Source organism: Pinus tabuliformis, chromosome 6 (genome assembly GCF_031772625.1).
Source record: "Pinus tabuliformis cultivar Carrire ecotype Pingquan chromosome 6, CPIR1, whole genome shotgun sequence".
NCBI lineage: Eukaryota > Viridiplantae > Streptophyta > Pinopsida > Pinales > Pinaceae > Pinus > Pinus tabuliformis.
The window spans coordinates 354,461,148-354,485,787 of NC_142292.1; positions in this window are offsets into that span (position 1 = coordinate 354,461,148).

Below are 24,640 nucleotides of genomic sequence, written 5' to 3' on the forward strand. Positions count from 1 at the left end.
GTTGTGCTTGCCCTTTTCTTCATTTCTTGCATCCCACCTCAAAACTATCTCATCCAGCTGAAATTTATCTGTTTTAGCTTTTCTGTCATAGATCTTCTTTATGCGTTCCTGTAACTTGAATGTGTTCTGAAAGACTTCCTCCCGTGTTTGTTGTAAATGAATCATCTGATTAAGTCTTCGCTGCATAGGATCCTCCTCGCTGCCTGCTTCTTGAAGCAATTTGACTACTAGGACAGCCAGAGATGAAGGAAACATTGTGTCCACTCCATACACCAACTCGAAAGGAGACATCCCAATAGATTTCTTTTGACTCACTCGATCTGCCCAAAGTGCATGTACCAGCTTCTTATGCCAACTTTTCTTGTTCATTTCCAGCATTTTCTTAATGATATTAACCAAAGATTTATTGGAAGACTCCGCCAATCCATTGCCTTGTGGATGATAGGCGGTTGAGTGCCCCAAAGTAATATGATATTTACTACAAAACTCAACCATCCTCTTTGACTTGAAAGCTACTGCATTATCAGTTATTAACTTATTCGGGCAACCAAAACGAGACAAAATATTATTCTCAAGGAATGAAACTATTACCGCATCCGTAGCTTGCCTGGTGGGAATTGCTTCGATCCATTTCGTGAAGTAATCCGTTCCCGTGAGGATCCATCTATGCTGACCTGAAGAAGAAGGATGAATTTCACCAATAAAATCCAACCCCCACTGTTGAAAAGGGGCACTCACCTCAATGGGCTTAAGCGGCAAGGGCTGTAATTTTTGTTTCCCTTCAAAAATCTGGCAATTATGATAGCTCTTGACAGCCTTAAACACATCAGCAAACAATGTCGGCCAATAGTATCCAGCCCTCAAAATTTTATTTGCTGTTGTTTTCCAAAAAAGGTGACCGCCACAATCGCCTTTATGGAAATATTCTATGACCTGCTTCGCTTCTTCTTCCACCAAACAATTTAGCAAAATGCCACCGGGATCTTTTCCAATAAAGTGTAGAATTTAAAACACCAAACTTAGAAGCCTTCAACTTAAGAGTTCTCGCTTTGTTTCTAGCCATACCAGGTGGTGCAAACAAATTTTGAAGTACATGTATGATATCTGAATACCACAGAGAAAGAAAAAAAAAATTTGATACCTGAAGCGAAGAACTTTCCTCATTTTCATCAGATTTATGTCTAAGGCATGTAAATTTGATTCAGTCATCAATTTCGCCAATCCCTAACCTTTAACAAGCTTTGTGGGCCTTATCTCCACATCATACTCCAGCAAAGCTGCTATCCATTTGCCACGCCTTCCTTCCGGGTCGGTCTGAACTAAAACATCTTTGACAGCAGCATTAGGAACATAGGCTAAAATATGAGAATGCAGAATGTACACACGGAAATCTTTCAGTGCTTTTACAAGTGCAAGGGCTTATTTCTCGATAATGTTGTATTTCAAAGCAGCATCTCTTATGGTCCGGCTGAAGAAAGCAATGGGTCTCTCATGCTCATCTTTTTTCTGCATTAACACAACTGCCATAGTATGCTCCGAAGCAAAAGAAAACAATATAAAATCCTGAGTATAATCCGGGCTTATTAGAACCGGAGCTGAAGAAAGAACCAATTTAACTAAATTGAAAGATTTCATAGCCTCTTCCGTCCATGACACTTGGCTGTCCTTCTTAAGCATGTTTGTAATCTCCCTAAGATGCTCAGCAAGATTAGGAACAAAACGACGCAAAAAATTCATCTTACCATTGAACGATTGAATCTCCTTCTTATTCCGAGGCAAGCCAATTTGCTGAATTGCTTCCACACATGCTGGATCGATACGAATGCCATCCTTTGAGATAATGTGCCCAAGTAGTTTGCCTTCATCCATGGCAAACAAACTCTTCTTAGGATTCAGCGACACCATATTTTCTGCACTTTTCAAAGACAATTTTCAAATGAACCAAGTGCTCATCATCTGATTTGGAAAACACGGTCAAATCATCAAGTACACCACTAAGAAGACATCCTTCTCATTTGCGAAAGCCAAGTCCATTGCCCGCTGAAAAGTAGCACCCGCATTTTTCAACCCGAAAGGCATTTTCGCATAATGAAAGGTTCCCCACGGAGTGGTGAACGCTGTTTTGTCTCGGTCATCTTCATGGACTAAAATTTGGTTATATCCGGAATAACCATCGAGTAGTGACATGCGTGATGCTCCGACTACTCGTTGTAGTATGTGATCCATTTTGGGCAGCGGATAATTATCCTTCAATGAAACTTTGTTGAGATTCCGGAAATCAATGCACAAACGAATCTCACCGGTCTTCTTTCGCACAGGCACCAAATTAGATATCCAATCAGAAAAGCGGATGGGAACAATAATTCCTGATTTGTACAGCCTATTTATCTCCTTCTCAATTGATGGCAGCAATTTTGGATTAAGCCTTCTTAACTTTTGTCTGAAAGGTTTTTGATTAGGCTTAATAGGAATGGTATGCTGAATTATATTTGTATCATATGTCTTCAAATCAGAATAGTCCCAAGCAAACACATTGGAAAAAGATGACAACAAACTGATATATTTGGCCTTTACCTTCGGTGGCAATGTTTTGGAGAGCTTTACCATCTTCGGATGCTCGGCTGTTCCAAGATTCACGTCTTCAACTCCCTTTTCTGTTGGCTGCAATGTCGGTTTGCAGGCTACGTCATCATGATCAAAGAGCTCCTCTAAAGGTATCAAGCCTTTAGGAATCACATTGTCCTTAAGCTGCAACACTTCCATTTGATTTATCTGGACCTCATCTTTACCATCATCATGCTCTACATCCATTGAAGTATCCTTGAACTTACCTTTGTTTTGCAGAAAATCATTAATCTCCTCATCATCTTGAAAAACTTGCCAATGTCTCTAATTGTCCAGGACAGTTGGACGGTGCTTCACATGGATTTCAAATTTATTGCTTGAGTTCATAAGAATCTTCAAATTACTGGCTGCCTTAGCAAGTGCATCTGCAATGCTATTTTGAATACGAGGCACACACGTCAATGTATAATCTGAAAACACCTTCAGGATATCTAGAACAGCTTTCCGGTATGCCTGCATCCGAGGATGTTTTGTTTGATATTCGCCTTTAACTTGCTTAATCACCAACTCGGAGTCACCATATACTGCAATCCTCTTAGCATTAAGCTTTCTTATAATTTTCAGGCCAGCGATCAAAGCTTCGTACTCAGCTTCATTATTCAAACAATCAAAAGCAAGCTTGTAAGAACATACCCGCACATTGCTAGGCACTTTGTCTGAGGCGGAAAAAGGACTACGTACCCAAATACCAATCCCAGCACCGTCATTTCCCACTACTCCATCAAAATCCATGGTCCACAAACCATCTTCCTCTTCTGCCAAGTGCTGAAATGCTGTTTGCTATATTTTTTCTGCTCGCTATCCATTACCTCCAGCGGATTGCTCAATGGTGCTTTGCTGTTCCTGTCGTTCTTTCTTCAAAACTTCTCTGAAATTCTCTGCTATTTCTGGAATATCATCTGCTACAACTAACTAACTATCAATATCATTGAAACTATCTGAATACAAAACAAAAGACTCCAGATCTGTATGTACATAATTAACCGGATGATTAATTGGTTTCTCCTTGCTGGTGATCATGTATTTCATTTTCTGTTCTCGGTACAACGTCCTCATTTGGCCAAACACGAGAATCATTGCATAGGAGAAATCAAGTTGTATTGTTCCTTGCAATTTTGCTCCCCAAGATCTGGAAAGGAACATACCAAAGCGGGGAGGAATGTCAGCCACGACAACATCCATTAAGACATTCTTTGCGGGGATCTAATCCAAACTTACAACCAAGTCTTTAATAAGCCCAATACATCTCACCCTACTAGAATCAAATGAGTAGAGATCATGGTATTTCCTGGTGATGTCCAAACCCAACTTCTCCATGATAGCTTTCGGCATAAGATTGTGGGAGGCGCCGGAATCAAACATAGCATTATGCAACACAAACTCATGCACTCTCAAACTGATATAAAAGGGAGGTACTTCAGACTCACCACTCAATGCTGGTCCAAAAATCAATTCCGGTTGATCATCCTCCACACTCACCATATCAGACATTGGGTCAAAATTCAGAATTTTGGAGACTTGACCTCTATAGCTGCTGTTTTTCATGAGCTCAGTCAAAGGAATGGATACCTTCAATTTAGAAATTTCATTTTCTAAACTAAAAGCATAAGTCTTTTCCACCTCTTTGGCTGGAACATCTTTCTTTTCAAGTTTATCCTTTGATACAATGGGCTGATTTACCTTTTCATTTGCTGGTGGAGGCTTGCTAGTCATAGGATCAGCACTCTCTTTTCCTTTCTTTGGTGCGGCCGGTGTTTCATCTTTGGATGCTGGAACTTCTTTTCTTTTCTAGACTGGATTGATGAGAACATTTTTGTTTCTAAGTGAATACTGATGCTGCTGGGCGGACAAAGCATGCATATAACTTCTCTAATACTCATCCAACTCTTCCTCGAGAACTGTATCGTTTGCCAAGATAAAATCCGCATCATGCTGTACTGCTGAACTTGTTGCATTTTCATCATCTTCAGTGATAAATGTGGGCATATCATCAGGAGTAAAGAAGTGATTTTCTTCCCCAACTACATTATCTTCATCATCTGATTCTTGACCAACAAAATTCTGCTGAAGAGGTGTCTTTACTTGCTGCTGTTGTGCTGCCGTTTCTTGTGCTCGCTGCTCACGCTGTTTGATCCTAAATTGAGGCTGTTGCTGGCCACAAAAATTAGGATTCCGAATCTGCGGTTCAGGCTTATCAAGAGCTAACCTTTCAATCATCTTTTCTACCTTGCGGAGAACTTGGTCTGATGTAGAGGCTTCTTCTTTTATTGAGACTTTCTTCTCAGATTTCATTCTAGCTCTCTTATCATTCAAATTTGCCTCAACACTAACGACAATTTTCTGCATTTCTTCTAAGGTAGGTGGATCTCTCTCCCTTAATTGATAAGCCATGTCCGGATCAAAACCATCCGGGAACTTAAGCAACGCTGATTTTCTAGTTGGTTTTAAATCATCTGGAATTGCATTATACACTGCATTAAATCTAATGCAATAGTCTTGAACGGACTCTCCAGCATTTCGTTTGATCTTAGTGTATTCAAATTTGATTTGCAGTGGATCTTTCTTTACTTCCCAATGTTCCAGAAACTGTCTCTTCAGATCTTCTAATGTAGGAACACTTATGGCCGACAAAGCTCTAAACCATTTCCTTACCTCTCCACCAAAGGTCTGCACGAATAACCTCATAGTCACATTCTCTTCATCAATCTCATGGAGATCGAAGAAATCCGTCATTTTGTCGACATGTTGCTGAGTTGTGATATTCTGAGGTGTGCCATCGAACAAAGGAATTTTACTTTGATAATCTGCGGGCATGTCATTCAAAACTTGAGGCAAAGCGAGAGGTGCAAACCGAGCGGCCATTGCCCTTGGCGGATTTGGTCTGGGGGTTGTTGGAGGAGTGGGTGGAGTATGAGGAGGTGTATGCGGAGGAGAAGCAACGTGGGATGAAGAAGGGGAATTTACTGCAGACTTTTGATATGTGATTATAGGTTGTAGGGGAATAGTGGGAATGAAAGGCGGTTCGGTGGGAACTTTCGAGGCGGAAGCCGTGATAGAAGATCCAATATTTGCAGATGCAGATTCTAGGAAATCAGCAAGATTTGAAAACTGAATGTCTCTCTGAAGGTGCCGCAAGATAAAATTTTCAATTAATTTATTGTTTCTTTCAACTTCAAGAGCTGCAGCAAAGTCAGGATTTGGAACTAGAGAACCAAGTGCACTTTCGGATTTGGTTTTAAACATCGACAATTCAAACTTCTCGTCAAAATCAAGTTCTTCAAGATACTTAAAAATTGCGGGACATGAATGAGATTTAAACACGGGAGTCACAGAGCTCTCTTGACGAATGAGTCTCGGAATCAAATTGGGATTTTCGTAAACAGGAGGAGGATTAGGATTAGGATTAGCTCTGGTATATCTCTTTGAAGCCAGCGTGTTATTTTCAAGAAATCAAAGGAACATAAACAACTTTTTCAACCTGTTAAACTCTAAGCTTATCATCCAGAAAATTAGAATTTGCAGATGTTCAGTGGTGTTTCAAGTGTCACGATTACAAGCTAGATTGGAGATTGACTGAAGTAGCGTTTATCTACTTGCGCTAATGCAAAGAAAAAGCGTTTCGAAGGCTACCTGGCTAATCTTCATGCTCCGTCTGTAGCTTATAAAAGAAATGACATCAACAAGCAAACCATTTTCTCCCCCAGTATGGTCGCCACTATTTTAGCGCTAGAATCTGCCTTAGGTTGAGGGAAGGCGAGACTCAAGGCCACATCAAACCAAGCTCAGCCTCGTAGCTAGCCCTACGAGGACAGGAGAGGGCTCTCTCCGGGTCTATCTCGGCAAAAGGTATTCAAAGGAGCTAAGATAACTTATAATGGATATTGATTTTAGGCTAGTAAATGGATAGGTAGGTTTGATTTAAAAAAAAAAATTGGGGTTTTGTTGGAGAAAAGGGAAAAAACAAATTTGGGCTCGGGGATGAGACCAGATCTATGCAGAATTCGAGTTGGGGCAAGGTAGGTAGTAGCTTTAATGCTTTTTGATCATATGTATGGATGGATCAGAATGACAAGGTGATGAAAAGGGCAAGGGGAAACAGGGATCCTCTCCAGACTGGTGAAAACATATAAAACTAAACAAATTTAAAGGCAGAGCACTGAAATCAATGGATTCTACCTCACTTACTCATTCATTTAGTTTTAGAAGCAAAAGAAGGGAATGGAATACATTAAAACATTAAAGAACTTACAAATAACTGAGAGAACACACCATCAAAACTGAAAACCACATGAATCCCAACAGGTGCTGCAAAACCTCTGATCTTTCCTTAGCCAAAATGCAGAAGATATGTACAATAGTGTGCCAAAACTTTCCCAATAGTCCAACCCTTGCTACTGACTGAAAATCTACATAATATAGACCATGCCAACCTATCTCCTAGCCTCTAGGGGTCGAGCTCCTCCTTCTAGGAGCAGTTTGAACTAATTCCAAACATAGAGCTGAAAACTAGGCATCCAAACAACCTGCCTCTAAAAGAAGGGAAACTGATTCATTACATTAAATTTTTGCTATTTTGTGAATGAATCATCTAGAATAGGTAAATAAGTGCCAAAGTTACATCATATACATCAAATTACATCAAGATAAGTCACATATTACATCAGAAGGTGAAACTGGTGAAAACTGGCCGAATTCCTGAGCTGGAAGATGAAAATTTGACCAAAAATCTCTATGCACTGCGCGCCTGAGCTCTATGCGTCATGCGCCTTTCAGCCTACTTTTTGGGCACTTTCCAACATCAAAATCAAGCTCACAATAGCTGGTTGGAAAGCCCTAAATGTCTGCTATCCAGCCCAAGTGGAATTTCCCAATTTGGAGCTCATTTGCCCCTTCAAACTTTCATTCTCCCACAAGTACTTCCTGCTGATGCAAAAGGTGGCAGAAAGGTGATTTTCATGGTGTTTTTTACCCTTTTGATCATCCAGAACTTGATGAAATGCCTTGCCCATACTAGAGCATGCATAAATTACCATGAAAAATCCAAAACTATAAAGTTTTCCTCCAGCAAGTGTCCCAATCATAAGCGCGCGCGTCGACGCGCTACGCGTTGGGCTAAAAAATCTGTTTAGCAAGCCAAAAATTTCAAAATGACAAAATTTTCTCCGAATTTGCTCAAATTCGGAGCGAAGACCCTCTATCATGTATCATGCACAGCCAATGAAGCCTCGGCCAAAACCCGAAGTGGATCAGGCCTCTTTCGCCATTTTAGTGCTCTGCTCAACCTCCTCTTCAAAATCTTTATTTTTGCTTTACCGACGTGCATGCGAGCCCAATAGTGATGTTTCATATGACGGAGCATGTCTTTGTCTCTATTGGCCTTCGCCAACAACTCCTCTAAATTTCGATTGATTTTCTCAAGCCAAAATTGCCGCTCAAAAGGTGTCAGATCACTAGGTCTTTTCCAGGCCAACTTTCGGTCTTCACGGATTTGTCACAGCTCTATAAGTGTGTGCTGGTCCTCTAGCTGCTTATTGCGCTGCTCCAAATATTTGATCAGACATTCTGCCTTCAGCAACTTCTCATTCAAGCTGTCAATCTCAGCCTTCTGCTTTTGGATGATCTCTTTCAGTTTCAAGCCAGGATAGCTCCCATCCACATCACTGAGTGTAACATCAATATCATGGCCTCCTAAAGGGCTCTCCTCATGCATCGGCCTCTTGCCTCTGTCCTGAACCTGTACCTGTGCTGAAGAAGAAGGCGAGACCCCTTCCATGCCATGTGGAGATAGTACTCGTCGTGTAGCTGCAAATAAGGCCCTGTGGCCTCGCTGGTATGTCACATACACTGGAGCACTAATATGCTCGGTCTCAGGAATGTCAAACTGATGTGAAGGCTCTCCCTCATCATGAACTACCTCAGGAGGCGGCTGTAGCACTGTGAAGAAGTCACGGGAGATGAAATCCTCCCAAGTAATGCCCTGCTATGTGAGCTGCTATACCACAATGATTTTGATCAGCGCATAATGATATATACTTCTATGCTGCTGTGCTGGGGTCTTCCTCTGTACAAGATATGTCATCCTCTCTATATTGCGATACATGAAGTATGGAATGCTCATCATACGTACCCTCGTGAAATGCATCAACAAATGAATATGGTATGTATAGAGGCGTGAGAATCTGCCCTCACAACTGAAATATCGAATGATAAGCTTCATCAAGGGTGCAAACTCATCCTTTAGAAATCTGAATGGAAATACCCTGCTTAGCTGCCTTATAAACCCAGGTTTGATGTATGGCTCATAGTAGAATTTATCTAGCTGCTATCTTTTGTTTCATTCCTCTCCTACATTTGGTATTCTGGTGGCCTGAGCAATGGTCTATGGTGACAGAATGAAATCTACTCCAGCAAGGTTTACATGGCCATCATGTAAGTGTAGAACAAATAGACGAGCTAGCTCATGATGATGCTGAGTTTGTGAAATTAGCTCACAATAGTGGTAACATGACTGATAGAAAAAACAATCCATTGCAAGCGAGCAAGCATGCAATTGAGCCAAAGAAGTAGGTTCCTCCCTGAGATGCTTACCACTTTTGCCACTTTTATGAGACCTCCGTGGTACATTAATTTCTGCTGTGGAATCACTGTCATACTCCTGTTCATAAACTGAATCCATCTCTGACATTGTGTTGAAATCAGACTGTTTGCAAAATGTATGCTGATATAGGTATAGTGAAGGCAAAAATTTCAGTGTATGCTTTACTCCTCAAATGTGTCACATGTGTATCAAAGTATCATAGGAAAGCCACAATGAGAATAGTTTTGTCAAATGAGTTTGCCTAAAAAAAACAATGTGAAAATGACAATGGCCATAATAATGACAGCAGTGATGTAATGGCAAAGAGAGGGCGTGAGGCTAAGGTTAATAATGAGCATGAACACCACTGAAAATAGATGACACAGGCATATATTAACCCACACAATCCCTAATATTTGTTTCAAACCCTAAGAAGTGAATTTGGAAATAAACATAGGGTTTTACATTTCACACTTGTTTCTCCACTTTCAAAACACCATAATCATGTCTAAAATTCACTGAGAAAACATAAAGAACCTACTTGCAAGCAGTTGGAGGCAATTTAGCATGAATCTGGACGAAGGAGAAAAAAAATGTTGGCTCTGAGTTTGTATGCGTCGCACACTTACCCAATGTGTAGCGCGCTCCCAATGCATAGCGCGCATGTAATTTTTCACAGGCCGGTGAAGCCCAGTGCGTAGCGCGCTCCCAATGTGTAGCGCGCCTTCTTTGTGCGTAGCGCGCACTTCCCCTTCAACTCCACAACCTTGAAACGCTTCCACTTTGTCTTCAACACTCTGATTTGGTTTTGCTTTGGGAAACTTGTGAAAATGATTTGTTTTCCATGCTTTATATGGGTTATAAAATATCTCATTAAACCATAACCCACTTTTATAATGTTTGGCTTTTGGAACTTTACCATTTAATGCAATTCTGTCTTTGGCTTTTCACTCTTTTTCTGAATCTTGGACTGATGAAATGTCTTGATTTTTTGCAGAGATTTTGGCATTTGGCTTTGGCAAACATCAGAGGCTTATTGTGAAACTTCTTATGGTGAAACAAATACATCAATATTACAAAAACTAAATTTGACAGTTTCCAATTCAAAACAGAGTTTTGAATTAAAAAATGTCTTCAAATGTTTTTGGGAATAAAAATATGAAATGGGAAACTTTCGAAACCAACCTCATGGTCTGTGAGCTTTTATCACATGTATCCAAAGACTTGAAACCCTAGACTCTAGGACTAAAGACTCTTTTTAACGAAAATAATCATTTATGACCGTGATGACGTGACCTGAACTTCAGTGATTTTTGAGGAATATTAATTAGCCCTACAGGTACAAGCATGAGGAAAGACAAGACGACCAGACCCTCTCATCAGTCAATGGCATGCCCCTAGCGAAATGCAACGAAATGGATTGAGCGAGACACCTAAGAATGATATGCAAAAAAGCGAACAGATCTTTGACGGAGGGCTGTAAGGACTGACTCTAACATAATCCACCTCGGCACCAAAGTGAAAAATAGCTCTTGTATCCAGAAAAGAAACGATAGCCTACTACCAGAGCCGCTCAGTCTCTAGGGGATAGTGTTGGAACAAAAATACAACTAAACTAGTCAATATTGCAACCAGAACATCAAGCATAAAATACTGCAACAATATGCATGATAAATCTTCATTTACTTGTGCTATATATTAAATAGAGAATACATACTTCGGAAAATGGACAGGGACTTCCATGCAGTATAACAGAGTTAAGTTATTCAAAATAAGAACCAGAGTATATTACATCTTCAGTTCAAAGTATTGATAAATAGCCGAATACCGACATAAACCCCATATGAGGGTTTATCCTCCCATACAAATTATACAAGCATACATGAGTAGATGCAAGTCAAAACGAAGGCTCTAAGCTTGAAAATCAATACACATGGGTTTGCATCGAAAAAACCCTCAGACCCATAGAAGCTATACTTCCAGCCAACATGAAAAACAGAAAAGAAAGTAAAACCAAAAGGCTCTTAACTAACACTCTCCAAAACTCACATACCCGGTAAGGGAATTGCCGAGAAACTTGAACTGCCACAGTTGGCATAAAACCTTAACGATTCCGCTCCGAAAGCAGGACAAACCTGTCAAACACAGCAAACATCTAGGATTAGCTTCAGTGCTGATACTTAAGCAAAGAAAACTCGATAATCACAAATCAAAAGACAAAACCATGAAGATTACCTACTCAAGCAGAAAACAATAGAACCAGACCCCTCCTCGTTGCACGGTTGAACCAGAGAGAAGCTGTGGCAACACGAGGAATTCAGTCTTGGAGACTAACATGCCACCAACAGAGAAAGCATAACATTTAAGGGTGATAATGCGAGCAAGAGTAGTTACCAGAGGAGGAGCCTCCCGGCGAAGCTAGAGACCTGGCGAGCAAACAACAAGGGCACCATAGGCATGGCTTCCACCCTCTGCCCATACTTTGATCGGCGGGTAAGCATCTCCATCATTCGATTGGGAGCTTGCCTGCACCATCGTCGATCTTGCAAAGAATCTAGCTGGAGGCTCACGGTAGACACTCCAAAGATTGGACTGTGACCCTAGGGCAATCATCTGCCCAGAGAAATTAAATCGCGCCATAAAAATCTTGGTATAGCCGTAATGCCAATACGGTAAGCATTGAATGGAATTAAGGCTTAGACATGACTAATATAATGTGATCATATCGAAAAAGTTAACACTCTTGTACAATATAATTCCGCAAGCCATTAAGCCATGGTGGATATAACCATGAGTATTTATGTCAATAGATTATCCAATGTATAGTTCTTATGTTCAAAGAATTTCCATTGTAATAGTGCTGACATTCAAACCATTTCCGAATTTGTATATATGTTAAATAAGGATATTAGTTATATAGTTATTTTTTTTTAATTACAGGTTTTCTAAAATATGGGTGTGTGACATGTGGTATCAGAGTGCTCAGGTTACAAAACTGAGGCCTCTGGAAAAAAAATGATTAACAACAATTGTGTGATGTGCACAGAGAAAGAAAAGTAAGAAGCAGCTAATATGAGAAGAATGGGGACCATACCACACCGAAAATAGGGCAGGAGCTGCAACCTTTCTGGAAACCAATCCTGAAGTTTGGGTACAACTGGGAGAAGAGCCACAAAATACCAGTACTGCCATCTTAGAAACGGTGCAAGAATTAGAAGAGTTTCATACTGAAAGAGTAGAAACTAAAGGAGGTGAAGAAAACCAGGAAGAAGAATCTGGTAATGTATCAAAACACAACAAGCAAAAGAGACAAAAGGTGGAACTCCAGTGAGAGTTTCGAAAGATAAAACCTCCACTCTTTGATACGAAGAGGAAGTATCAGCAAAATCTTGGCTCATTAACATGAACAAGTATTTCCAGTTGTACGAATATGATCATAACTTAAAAGCTCGATTGGCCATCTTTTAGTTACAAGGAAAAGCCACCTTGTGGTGGGAGGAAGTAAAAATAGTTCATGGTGTAAATGAACAGAGCATAACTTGGGACAAATTTCAAAAGTATTTCAAGGAAAAATATCTAACTGAAAGATTTTATGACGAGAAAGCCAAGGAATTTCATGACTTGCGATTGGGGAAATTAACCATGGATGAGTTTATAACCAAATTCACATCCTTATTGCGATATGTTCCATACATATGGGAAGAAAAGGCTAAGGTGCAGTGGTTTGTCAACATCCTGCCGCTGTTTATGAAAGAGCACCTTGAGTTCGATAATCCAAAAACCATGGATGAGGTCATACGGAAGGCTCGGGTATGCTACCAGCAAAATAAGCAGAAAGGGGAAGGAGGAAAGAAGTGGAATGACAAAAAGGGGAGTAAATTTTCCTCCAGTCATAAAATAAATAAGTTTGTGCTCAATAAGACTCCTAGAGGACAGATGAATAGAAATGTGAATAGAAATCCATCTAGGTTCAAAATTCCCAGTGAGACCAGGACAAATGAACAATCAGTAAGGACTGAAGTGGAAATGGCAGCTAGACCACTAGTACAATGTTGGGGATGTGGAGGACCTCATTATGTTAAAAAATGTCCACAACACAGAGGAACCGATCAGGTAGCGCAGGTTCAAGAAGCATCGACAGTCGGGGAAGTGGCAAGAAGCATGCCAAAAATCAATGCTGCTCTTGAGGACCATCAGGCGGAGTACCAGCCGACCATGATAGAGTTTGAAGGTAAAATCTTCAACAAACCGTGTCTATTTTAATTGACCCCGGAGCTACCTTAAGTTACATTAGCCCCAAAATAGTAGATCAATGCAATCTGCAGGCTGTTAAGTTTAAGAATCCCTGGTTAGTGCAATTGGCTACAGGGGCCAAGAGAAGAGTGTTGGCCAAGGTCAACAATTGTTCCCTATAGATAGTAGGTCAACCCATTATGGTAGACCTGAATGTGTTACCCCTAGGATCGTATGACATTTTAATCGGTATGGACTGGTTAGAAAAACATTGGTCTCTCATCAACTGTAAAATTAAAACCATTAACTATATGGACAAGGATGGCAAGAGACAAGAGATTCAAGGGATAGTAAGACCCTTAAAATTGAGACCCGTGACAGCCTCCCAGCTAGCCAAATGTATCCGGAAGGGCTGCCAGATTTATGCAATACAAGTAGGATACTTGGATTCAAAGGAAAAATCTGTTTCCTTAGAAGATATACCAGTAGTGCAGAATTTTCCAGATGTATTTCCAGAAGAAATCCCGGGACTTCCACCCAAAAGAGATATAGATTTCACCATTAAATTGGTGCTAGGGGTTGCACCAGTATCTCGAGCCCCTTATTGAATGAGCATACCAAAATTAACAAAACTGAAAATGTAGTTGCAAGAACTACTTGACAAAAAATATATCCGACCAAGTGTGTTGCCTTGGGGAGCCCCGGTACTTTTTGTTAAAAAGAAGGATGGGACCATGCGAATGTGTATGGACTACCGTCAACTAAATAAGTTAACCATTAAAAACAAGTATCCCCTACCTCGTATAGATGAATTATTTGACCAAGTGAAGGGGGCAACTGTGTTTTCCAAGATCGACCTTCGCTCAGGCTATCATCAAATTAGGATCAAAGAAGAAGATATAGCGAAAACAACCTTCAGAACTCGATATGGGCATTACGAGTTCGTTGTGCTACCTTTTGGGTTAACCAATGCACCTGCAACCTTCATGTGCCTTATGAACAATATATTCCATCAATATTTGGACAAGTTTGTGTTAATTTTCATCGATGATATATTGATTTACTCTCGGACGGTAGAAGAACACAAAGAGCACCTCCGGATTGTTCTGCAAGTTTTAAGGGAACACCAGCTATATGCCAAGTACAGTAAATGTGACTTCTTTAAAGAACATATCCAATATCTTGGTCATGTCATTACTAAAGATGGAATAGTTGTGGATCCAGAGAAAATAAAGACCATAATGGAGTGGCCAGTACCAAAAGATGTGGCTGATATAAGGTCGTTTATGGGCCTAGCCGGATACTACAGGCGATTCATTGAAGGCTTCTCCAGGGTAGCCTATCCTATTACCTCGCTGCAAAAGAAAGGCAAGGCTTTTAAATGGAGTATAGAATGCCAAAACAATTTCGATCGGCTTAAACATTTACTCACCACTACGCCCATTTTAAGCATCGCTGATCCAAATAAAGATTATGTGGTTTGTACGGATGCTAGCAAGGAAGATGTAGGCGGCGTACTAATGCAAGAAGGCAGGGTCATTGCTTATGAATCTAAAAAGCTTAAGGAGCATGAGAAGAGGTACTCAACCTACGATTTGGAGCTGACAGCAGTTATTCATGCTTTAAAAATGTGGCGACACTACTTGATGGGTAAGAAATTTTTGTTAATGACCGACCATCATAGCTTGACTAATTATTTTAAACAACCCACTTTGAATGCTAGACAAGCTTGTTGGGTGGATTTCCTAAGCGGATTCAACTTTGAGATTAAGCACCTAAAAGGCAAAGAGAATCATGTCGCGGATGCACTAAGTAGAAAAACTAACTGTTTATATGAAATATCATTCAGTGAAGTGAAAAAAACATTTAAAGAACAAATCAAGGAGATAGCAATACAAGACCCAGAGTATCAAACTTTGTGGCAGCAAATTAAATTTTCGAACAGAAAAGAACAACAGCTTGGATATGAGATAAATGAAGAAGGTTTGTTGATCTATAAAGCAAGGATGTATGTACCCAATATAAAATCCATTAAAGATTTAATTTTAGATGAGTATCACAAGGTTCCATATGTCAGCCATCCCGGATACTAGAAGCTGATAACCACCCTTAGAAAAGAATATTTTTGGCCCAGCATGAACAAGGAAGTGGCTAAATATTTGGCCCGTTGTTTGGAATGCCAACAAGTTAACATTGAACATCGTTGTTAGGAAACCAGCTCACCAAAAGATAGAAAAGATAGATCAACACCTTAGAATTCAGCCTCTTCGAGGGGGAAATCTCCTTTAGATTACACAAATGAACAATTCTTAGATGATACAAATGACAAGACCTCCTTTCTATATATAGGAGTCTAAGGGGTCATAATATAATTAGAGCCGACATAACAATAATAATGTAAGGGCACAATAATAACAATAGTGGGCTTCTATGGGGCACAATAATAACAAGATGGGGACTACATGGGTACAACAATATAATAAGGGGGTTGTACTAATAAAAATAAGGGGTTACACTAGTAGTATAGGGGCCTAACTTGCCCCTCTCCTTCAAAAAGTGTTGTCCTCAACGCTTGAGTAGTTCTTGATGTTTCCGTATAAAATTCTTGTCCTCCCATGTGGAATCTTCAACGGGTAAGTTCTTCCACTTGATGAGATACTCTGAAATTGATCGATTTCGTAGCTGTCGGGTTCTTGTTTTTGTGACTGCTCTAGGTTCCAATATTATTTTTCCTTCCTCTTCAAGTTCTGGCAATATTGTTTGAATTGGGATATTCTACAACTTTTGAATGAGTGGCCACACTTCTTCGTCCCATTCATCCCTTGCTTCGTTTATCCAATCTGATTAGATAATAGAAATAGAACAAAACAATGCTTCCACATCCTCATCCTTTCTTGAGAGTGCATCTGCAACAAAAAATTTCTTCCCTTTTCTGTAGATGATGTAAAAGTCATAACCCAACAGATTTGTGACCCATTTTTTATGTTCTTCTAAAGACAATATTTGTTCTAAAAAGTATTTAAGACTATCATGATCCATTGTTACCTTGAAGTGTCTTCCCATTGGGTAAGGTCGCCATTTCTTAAGTGCATGTAGTATTGCCAACATTTCCTTCTCATAAATAGCTTTCTTGAGATGTAGCCATAAAAATAACCAATCACCTACATCAAAATTTTTTTCATTGCGATGTTGATCTACCCGTTGTTTCATTCGATTCTGCACCAAAGTGGCATTATCCTTTAAAAGTTGGAGAACTTGTTGTTGATGCTCGACGTGATTTTTCACTACTTGAACCTTTTTAATCTTGATATGTCCTATCTTGAGAGTTTGAGGAGTGGTAATTTCTTCCAATGCTTTACAAGATATGGTCAAATTGATTTCTTGATGCTCGATGTCATCTTTCAATTCTTGAACATTTTTCTTCTTGATATGTCCTTCTATCTTGATAGTTTGAGGAGTGGTAATTCCGGCTAATGCATTACAAGATATGGTTGGATTCATTTCTTCTTTCTTGATGTGATCTTTCACTTCTTGAACCTTTTTCTTCTTGATATGTCCTTCTATATTGAGAGTTTTAAGAGTGGTAATTCTTGCCAATGCTTTACAAGATATGGTCGGATTCATTTCTTCTTTCTCTGGGGTTGGGTCTTGGCATATATCCTCTTCTTTTGATGTTTCTTGATCCTTTTCTTCCTCCTCTTCATACTCTATGTAAAATAATTTCTTCTTAGCACACTTATGACCTTTAGTGCATTTGTTATCACAATTGTAACAAAGCCCTTTTTCTCTTTTTTCTTCCAATTGTTGTGGTGTAAACCTTGTAGGTTGTGGAAGGCTAGAAGAAGAAACAATTCCATAATTATAGTCGTGAGTGGTGGGATTCCTTGTTTCCATAATTTCGCTGTCAATTTTTCTTGCCTACTTGAATGCCTTTTCCAATGAATCAGTTCCCAAAGACGAACCTCATGTTGAATGTTATCCTTTAAAGTACCTATGAAGAGATCAATCCTTTGCTTCTCTAAAATATCATCTACCCTTATATTCAATTTTTGAAAGTCCTCAATGTGCTCTGCCATTGAACACTTTTGTTTGAGATTTATCAATTGGCTAAAGAAGGTGTTTCTCTTTGTATCCTCATAATGTGCTATCATTTCCTCTGTGAAAATTGACCATGTAACAAGTGGTTTACGAGAAAAAAAGCCCTTTATACCATAAAAATTGATCCGGTTCTAAATATGAAGATGCAATATGTACCTTTTGTAACAGTTTCACCTCATGTAGATCAAAATATTGCTCCATCTGTAGTATCTAATTTACCGGATCCTTGCCATCAAACTTCCTCATATCGCCTTTTCTTGATTTTAGGAGCTTGATCTGGAAACAACTGTAACTATGTAATTTCAAATCTTCCAGTTTTTAAATTGCGACCTGCAGTAGCCCTATGTGTCCTCTTTCCAATGCCACCATTTTGATCGAAATTGGATTTTCCAAGAAATAGTTATGGACAATCTCCCAAGATGACCTGATTATATACCTTTTCAGAAGAGCTAACTTGTATGAAGTGCCACGTTTCACTGTTTTGACCTTCAGATCTGAAAAATATACACAGGTAACTACAGTCCGTCCTCTTTCTATAACTTCTGATGAAATTTCAATGTGATGCTCAAAGAGACAGTTATGACGATTTTCCCCAAGTCACCTATTTAGGATGTAATTTGGGAGCATCCAAAAACCCTAACTTCCTTAGATCATATATCCAAAAATAAAGCGAGACAAGATCTGAAATTTAGAAACAAAGTTCAGACAAATTTCTTATAAAATGGGTTTTTTTTTTAGCTTCTGAAACTTCATAGCGAACAAGTTATAGAGAAACTTCCAAGATGACCTGTTTTAGATGAAATTTTAGAGCTTGCAAAAACCCTAACGTCCTCAGATCATATCTTCAAAAATATAGTGACACAAGATCTAAACGTCGGACCCAAGGTTCAGAGAGATTTCTTCTCAAATGGGTTTTTTTGTTAGATTCTAAAACATCGTAGAACAAAAGTTATAGCGAAAATGTTGCGATGACTTATTTGGAGCAGCAAAACCCTAGAATCCAAAGCTCTGATACCAAATGTTAGGAAACCAGCTCACCAAAAGATAGAAAAGATAGATCAACGCCTTATAATTCAACCTCTTCGAGGGGGCAACCTCCTTTACATTACACAAATGAACAATTCCTAGATGATACAAATGACAAGACCTCCTTTCTATATATAGGAGTCTAAGGGGTCATAATATAATTAGTGTCAACATAACAATAATAATGTAAGGGCACAATAATAACAATAGTGGGCTTCTATGGGGCACAATAATAACAATATGGGGACTACATGGGTACAACAATATAATAAGGGGGAAGTACTAATAACAATAAGGGGTTACACTAGTAGTATAGGGGATTTCCTAAGCGGATTCAACTTTGAGATTAAGAACCTAAAAGGCAAAGAGAATCGTGTCGCGGATGCACTAAGTAGAAAAGCTAACTGTTTATATGAAATATCATTCAGTGAAGCGCAAAACACATTTAAAGAACAAATCAAGGAGACAGCAATGCAAGACCCAGAGTATCAAACTTTGTGGCAACAAACTAAAATTTCGAACAGCAAAGAACAACAGCTTGGATATGAGATAAATCAAGAAGGTTTGTTGATCTATAAAACAAGGATGTATGTACCCAATATAAAGGCCATTAAAGATTTAATTTTAGATGAGTATCACAAGGTTCCATATGCCAGCCATCCCGGATACTAGAAGTTGATAACCACTCTTAGAAAAGAATATTTTTGGCCCAACATGAAGAAGGAAGTGGCTGAATATTTGGCCCGCTGTTTGGAATGCCAGCAAGTTAAAACAGAACATTGTCATCCAACTGGTTTACTCCACCCATTACCTATTCCGGAATGGAAATGGGAAGTTATTTCCATTGATTTTATAATAGGCCTGCCCCGGTCAAGAAAGCAGAACGATTCAATCATGGTGGTCATGGATAAGCTGAGCAAATCTGCCCACTTCATACATGTACAATCTACTTATAAGGCAGTGCAGATTGCTAATGAAAACTGACTAAGTGGGGAGGATCATTGGCCCCTTAAGAGCTTCTGGACGACAGTTATAGAGTTTTTAGAGATGCCTTTCTAGAGAGAGAATTTACTTTGTATAGATTCTTTTCTAGACTGATATAAAGGCATAGTTTCTTTCTTAAAGTTAAGCTTCATCAAAATCAGATAGTTAAGGAGGATGACAGTCAATTTAAGAGCAATCAAACTTAACTATACATTTCATATGTGAAGATTATTTTCATAAAAATCTTTAGTTTAAATAAGCGAAAAGTCAAAATTGAAAAGAGACTATCCTTTGTAAAACCAAAAGGAAACGCTTTTGAATTGGTATTATTATTTCTAAAGGAAAATTTTTAACTATGGGCAATAATATACAGTGAACTTAGATCATCTTCTATGGAAAGTATTTCTTTAGGACCTGTCCATTAACAGGTATAGATTCTTTGTCACCTAATAAATCCTGTAGTAGAAAAGTTGATGGGCCTAACTATTCCACAATCTGAAATGGGCCCAATTCCTTACTTGGAAAAGATCAAAAGAAGTACTTGTTAAGGGATGGTGTTTGAGTAATTAATTCCTACTTATCTTGTGATGGAGTGATATGCTTTGTTTAGAAGTTTGTTAGATCTAAGAGATATATTAGATCCTATTTATGTTTGTGGTTGAGATGTTCTCTCAACATATTGATTGTGTGCTTAAGAGAGAATTTATATCTTCAACCAATGATTGATGTATTTATATGTGTAATTAAAATAATGTAAATGATGAGTTTTGGTGTGCAAACTAGTTTCGCAATTAATTTTAATGAATGATTTAGGTAGAAGCCAAGTTAGACAATCTACTTAGTTGCAATAACTATAAATTCTAATGAGTGATTTAGACAAAAACTAAGTTAGACAATCCACTTAGTTGCAACACCTCACCATTCCTGAAGATCTAGTGTAAATGAGATTTTTATAAACACAAAAAGGAATACAAAGAAAGATTGGAGTAGTGACATTCTCTACTTGGCATACATTTCATAAACAATTTTTTGGCGTTATAGAGTTAAGTTAGTGATCTATTGTTCCTTCTTGAATAACTACCTTCAAATCCACCTAACAATTGTTATAAAAAATTTATATTAACATCATTAAAATTTTTGATACTCATAAGTATACATAAAATGTAAGACTAGTACATGCATGAAAAACAAGTGGCGGTCATAAAATTTCCAATGAAAATTTGAAATTCCAGGCCTACTTAAGCCAAATAAGAGGGTATTTAAAAGCACAATTTTGAAATTTTCATAAATGGGCAGGGAGGTAATAATGAAGCTTATTATGTCATTAAACTCTCCATGCATCTGATTCCCCTTAGGTCAACTCTATGTTATTTCAGAGCATGAACAAGATGGTGATCAAGGGTGGGATTTCAATTTTATCTTAGTTATCAATTGAAAATAGGATGATAATTATTTGTTTTTCATACTTGTCATTTTAATTTGTATGCATATTCTTGTACACGTTATTTTCTTGTATAGTTTAAGTTGTACAGACAATATTCAAAGGCCCGTATCTCTCGCATGTTTTGTCCTTTTTCTCTTCTTTTATTGTTGAATCAAATAAAACTCAGTTGTAAACAATAATAATGATAAGAAATAGTTTATGGTTATTTGATATGCAAAGGATTCACAACAAACAATAGCTTGGTTGGCCAACATAATTTTTTTCTCTTTTTTATTCTTGAATCAAATAAAACTCAGTTGTAAAAAATAATAATCATACGAAATAGTGTATGGTTATTTGAGATGCCAAGACTTTGCAACAAACAATACCTTGGGTGGCCAACATAGGCTTCTACAAAACATATCATGTGGTCTTATACTAGAGTCTCCTACCTTAAATAGGATTCAATGTTTGGTATTCATTGTGTGGTCCTGTAAAAGAAACATGAATGAGCCTTCTTCAAATATAATAGTGGATTCTAATACCTTGTTCATGCTATGTGTGAAGAAGTTGAAATCATTTGACATAGCTTTGTTCATCTCGAAAATATGTGGTTTGTAACACCCCCTCCCAGGTCTACCCAAAGTAACCATTCCATATGGGGTAAACATGAGGAGAGATGCTACTATAATAAGATTCGACCTCCTATGTCACCTTAAGGAAGTGGAATCAACAGAACATCACATACACTCATCCAACATCATCAACAAAACCCTCAGGAAACAAGTTAGCGACATAGACAACATGTCCCTGGGTCCCACTACTATTCTGCAACTCTTAGGCCATAGTCACTCTCATGCTATGGGAAAGGAAGTGGCCAACAACCTAAAGTCACTCTCACAAACCTGCCTGCCAATGACTGTCGACCAGAATTTCTAGTTTTGTGCCAGTGACCCCGAGATTTGAGCCACTTTTGTAGCCTAAAATCCTAGCCTCTTGCCAGAACTTGTTGTAACTTTCAAAAATCATTAAAAACATGATAACCATGATGATCAATCAAAAATCACCCTCAGAAATAGGCCTGAGCATCCCCAACCGGGATTGACATCCTGTCAAACACTTGGCATCAATGCAACCTACAGGTCTAGGATACAAGATAGAGCATAAATGACTGAAACAAACTTATGAAACATCATTAGAAGGATCACCTCCTTCTCTATTGAACTACTAGACCATCAATTAGGTCTTACATCCATCTGTTTAATAGTTACAAGTAAATACATGAAATAACCATGACATAAACAGTCACAGAACCATGCTTATAACCAAGATTAAACCATATAAATATCATAGATATTAAAACCATTAAATCCACATATAAATTAGTGAAAAAGTAAGAGAACTTAGCTTTTATTAATCATAGGCAAATTCGACCAAGTTCGGGACTTCCACGTACCACCCGACCATAGACATGGCTGAACCAAATCTCTCTTTCAGTTAGGCACCCCCATGACATATTCCAAGCATGAATGTGGATCTCATAGAAAAATGAATCCAAGAACAACCAAGGGAATCCAGAGGTTAAACCACCTCCACCCTCATCCAACCATGTTCACACCAAAATCGGTGCTCCGATCACAATTGAACAGAACTTGGAATGTCATCCAGAATCCATCACTATCCTTGATGAATTTTTTTCTCCTTGTCTCTTAGGATTTGTTGCAATCCAAACCCGGATCACTAGGCCCTAAACTGATACTGCTCCTTCAGACTTTATTGTGTAACCCGCCAAAACCGGTCAAGGGACTCCCAAGCCTTTGGGAATGAACCTTGAGACCACCTTTGCCCTGGATTCCAAAATCCATCCAACAATTCCAAAGTTCCAAAACTGAAATAAACATCCCAACATACCTTGGCATCTAGAAAAAGGCTAGGCTAGGTTGAAACCCACTGTCATAACTTGACAGTACCATGCCACCGACAACAAGATAACCATACACCAACATGCAAAGCCATGCATGTCCAAAGCAGCTAGTAAATCAAACATGCAAAAGGTTGTCTGCAAGTATTCCTGCTGAAGTTGCTTGAGTCCTTATTTCCTTTCCTTGCTCCAAACTAGAGTGTTCCAAGAAAACTTTGAGTGACCAACAGAATGAGAGAGCCCCAAACTTGAACTTGACAATAGCCATGAACTGATCCTCAGAAACCTTTTTATGCATGAGGCCTCTAATTTCTTCATTTTCCATTATTTTCCTTCAATTTCCTCCTCACATGCAACCTGTGACCTTTCACCTTACTTTTCTCCTAATTTCCTTTATTTTCATAAATAAATGTGTCAAATCCCTTTTTTCCTTTTAATGCATTTGCCTTAGCCTTTGCCAATTTTCCTTAGCCAAAACACACATCCAGTGATGCCCACTAGGATATATTTTCCTAACATTCAATTGGAATACGTGTCCCTTAACCGTGGTCTTATTTTTCCTTTATTAACTTTTCTTACATGAATTTTTCACCAAGGTTGTTACATGGTTCCCACAAATCAAGGTTACTAACAACTAAAGGTTTTTTTAATGGAGGAGTTCTCACACCCTTCACCCTTTGTATGAATCTAAATGGAGTATAGTTCATGTTAATGTGGAAGAATATCACATTAGGAGAGTTAGGGAGTGGTGTTTGGGACTATAGATGTTTCAAAAACTCTTTAGTATTGTGGTCAAATTAGTAGAAATCACAATAAATGATGGAGAGTTTAGATGCTTACTATCATCAATTTTATGGTTTCAAATTTATTTTACCTATCAATGACTTTTGAAAATGTATTAGTCATCAAATACTTTTAGTATAAAAACTGAGAGATGCGCACATAAAGGAACAATTATATTACACATTGCAAATCACACGGATACATCACATATTTATGGCACTTGTGAGATCCAAACAATTCCAAAAATGAATAGGGATGTTGAGAGAATATCTCAACATCCACCTACAAATTTTCAACCAATTATAAATTGAGGATGGAAGAATTATCTTCCAAGTCTCTCCCTTAATTCTTACATGCACAATTACAATACATATTATGATAATATAATTGATCTATGTCTGACTAGTCTTCATCAGCAACTCTACCCACTCTGCTATCTTCTAGACTCCGCTCTTTCTTTCTTCACATCTTCAAGCTTACCTTTTGACTCATTTAAAGTATAACCGCTTTTGACCATCAATGATGAACTTTGCAAGATCAACAATATTAACGAATCGGCTCGTCGGGGCTTCCGCGATAAGAGATATCAAGTAATGAACTATCCTATGGACCAATCACCATCTATTGTATATTTCGCTTTTGGCTATGCATCAGTTGCTAGGAAAATGGTCTGAATACTAAATGTGTTCAAAAGTTGATCTAACAACTTAACATGTTTCACACACATGGATCTCATACTTTAACTTATAGTCGTTGTTCAGGGGTTTATGAGTGCCAAGAAAAACAAACCATAACAGTATAAACACAATTGAACTAGTGATGCGTTCAAGGTTTTCCGAGCGCTAAGAACCACTATTTGAATTATGCAACACTATTCAATAGTTGATTCTGCACCAAATATAACTTAGATACAACATACATCACTGATAGCTTAAATTTTTTTGAGAGGTTCTTACAAGTTCAATAGTAG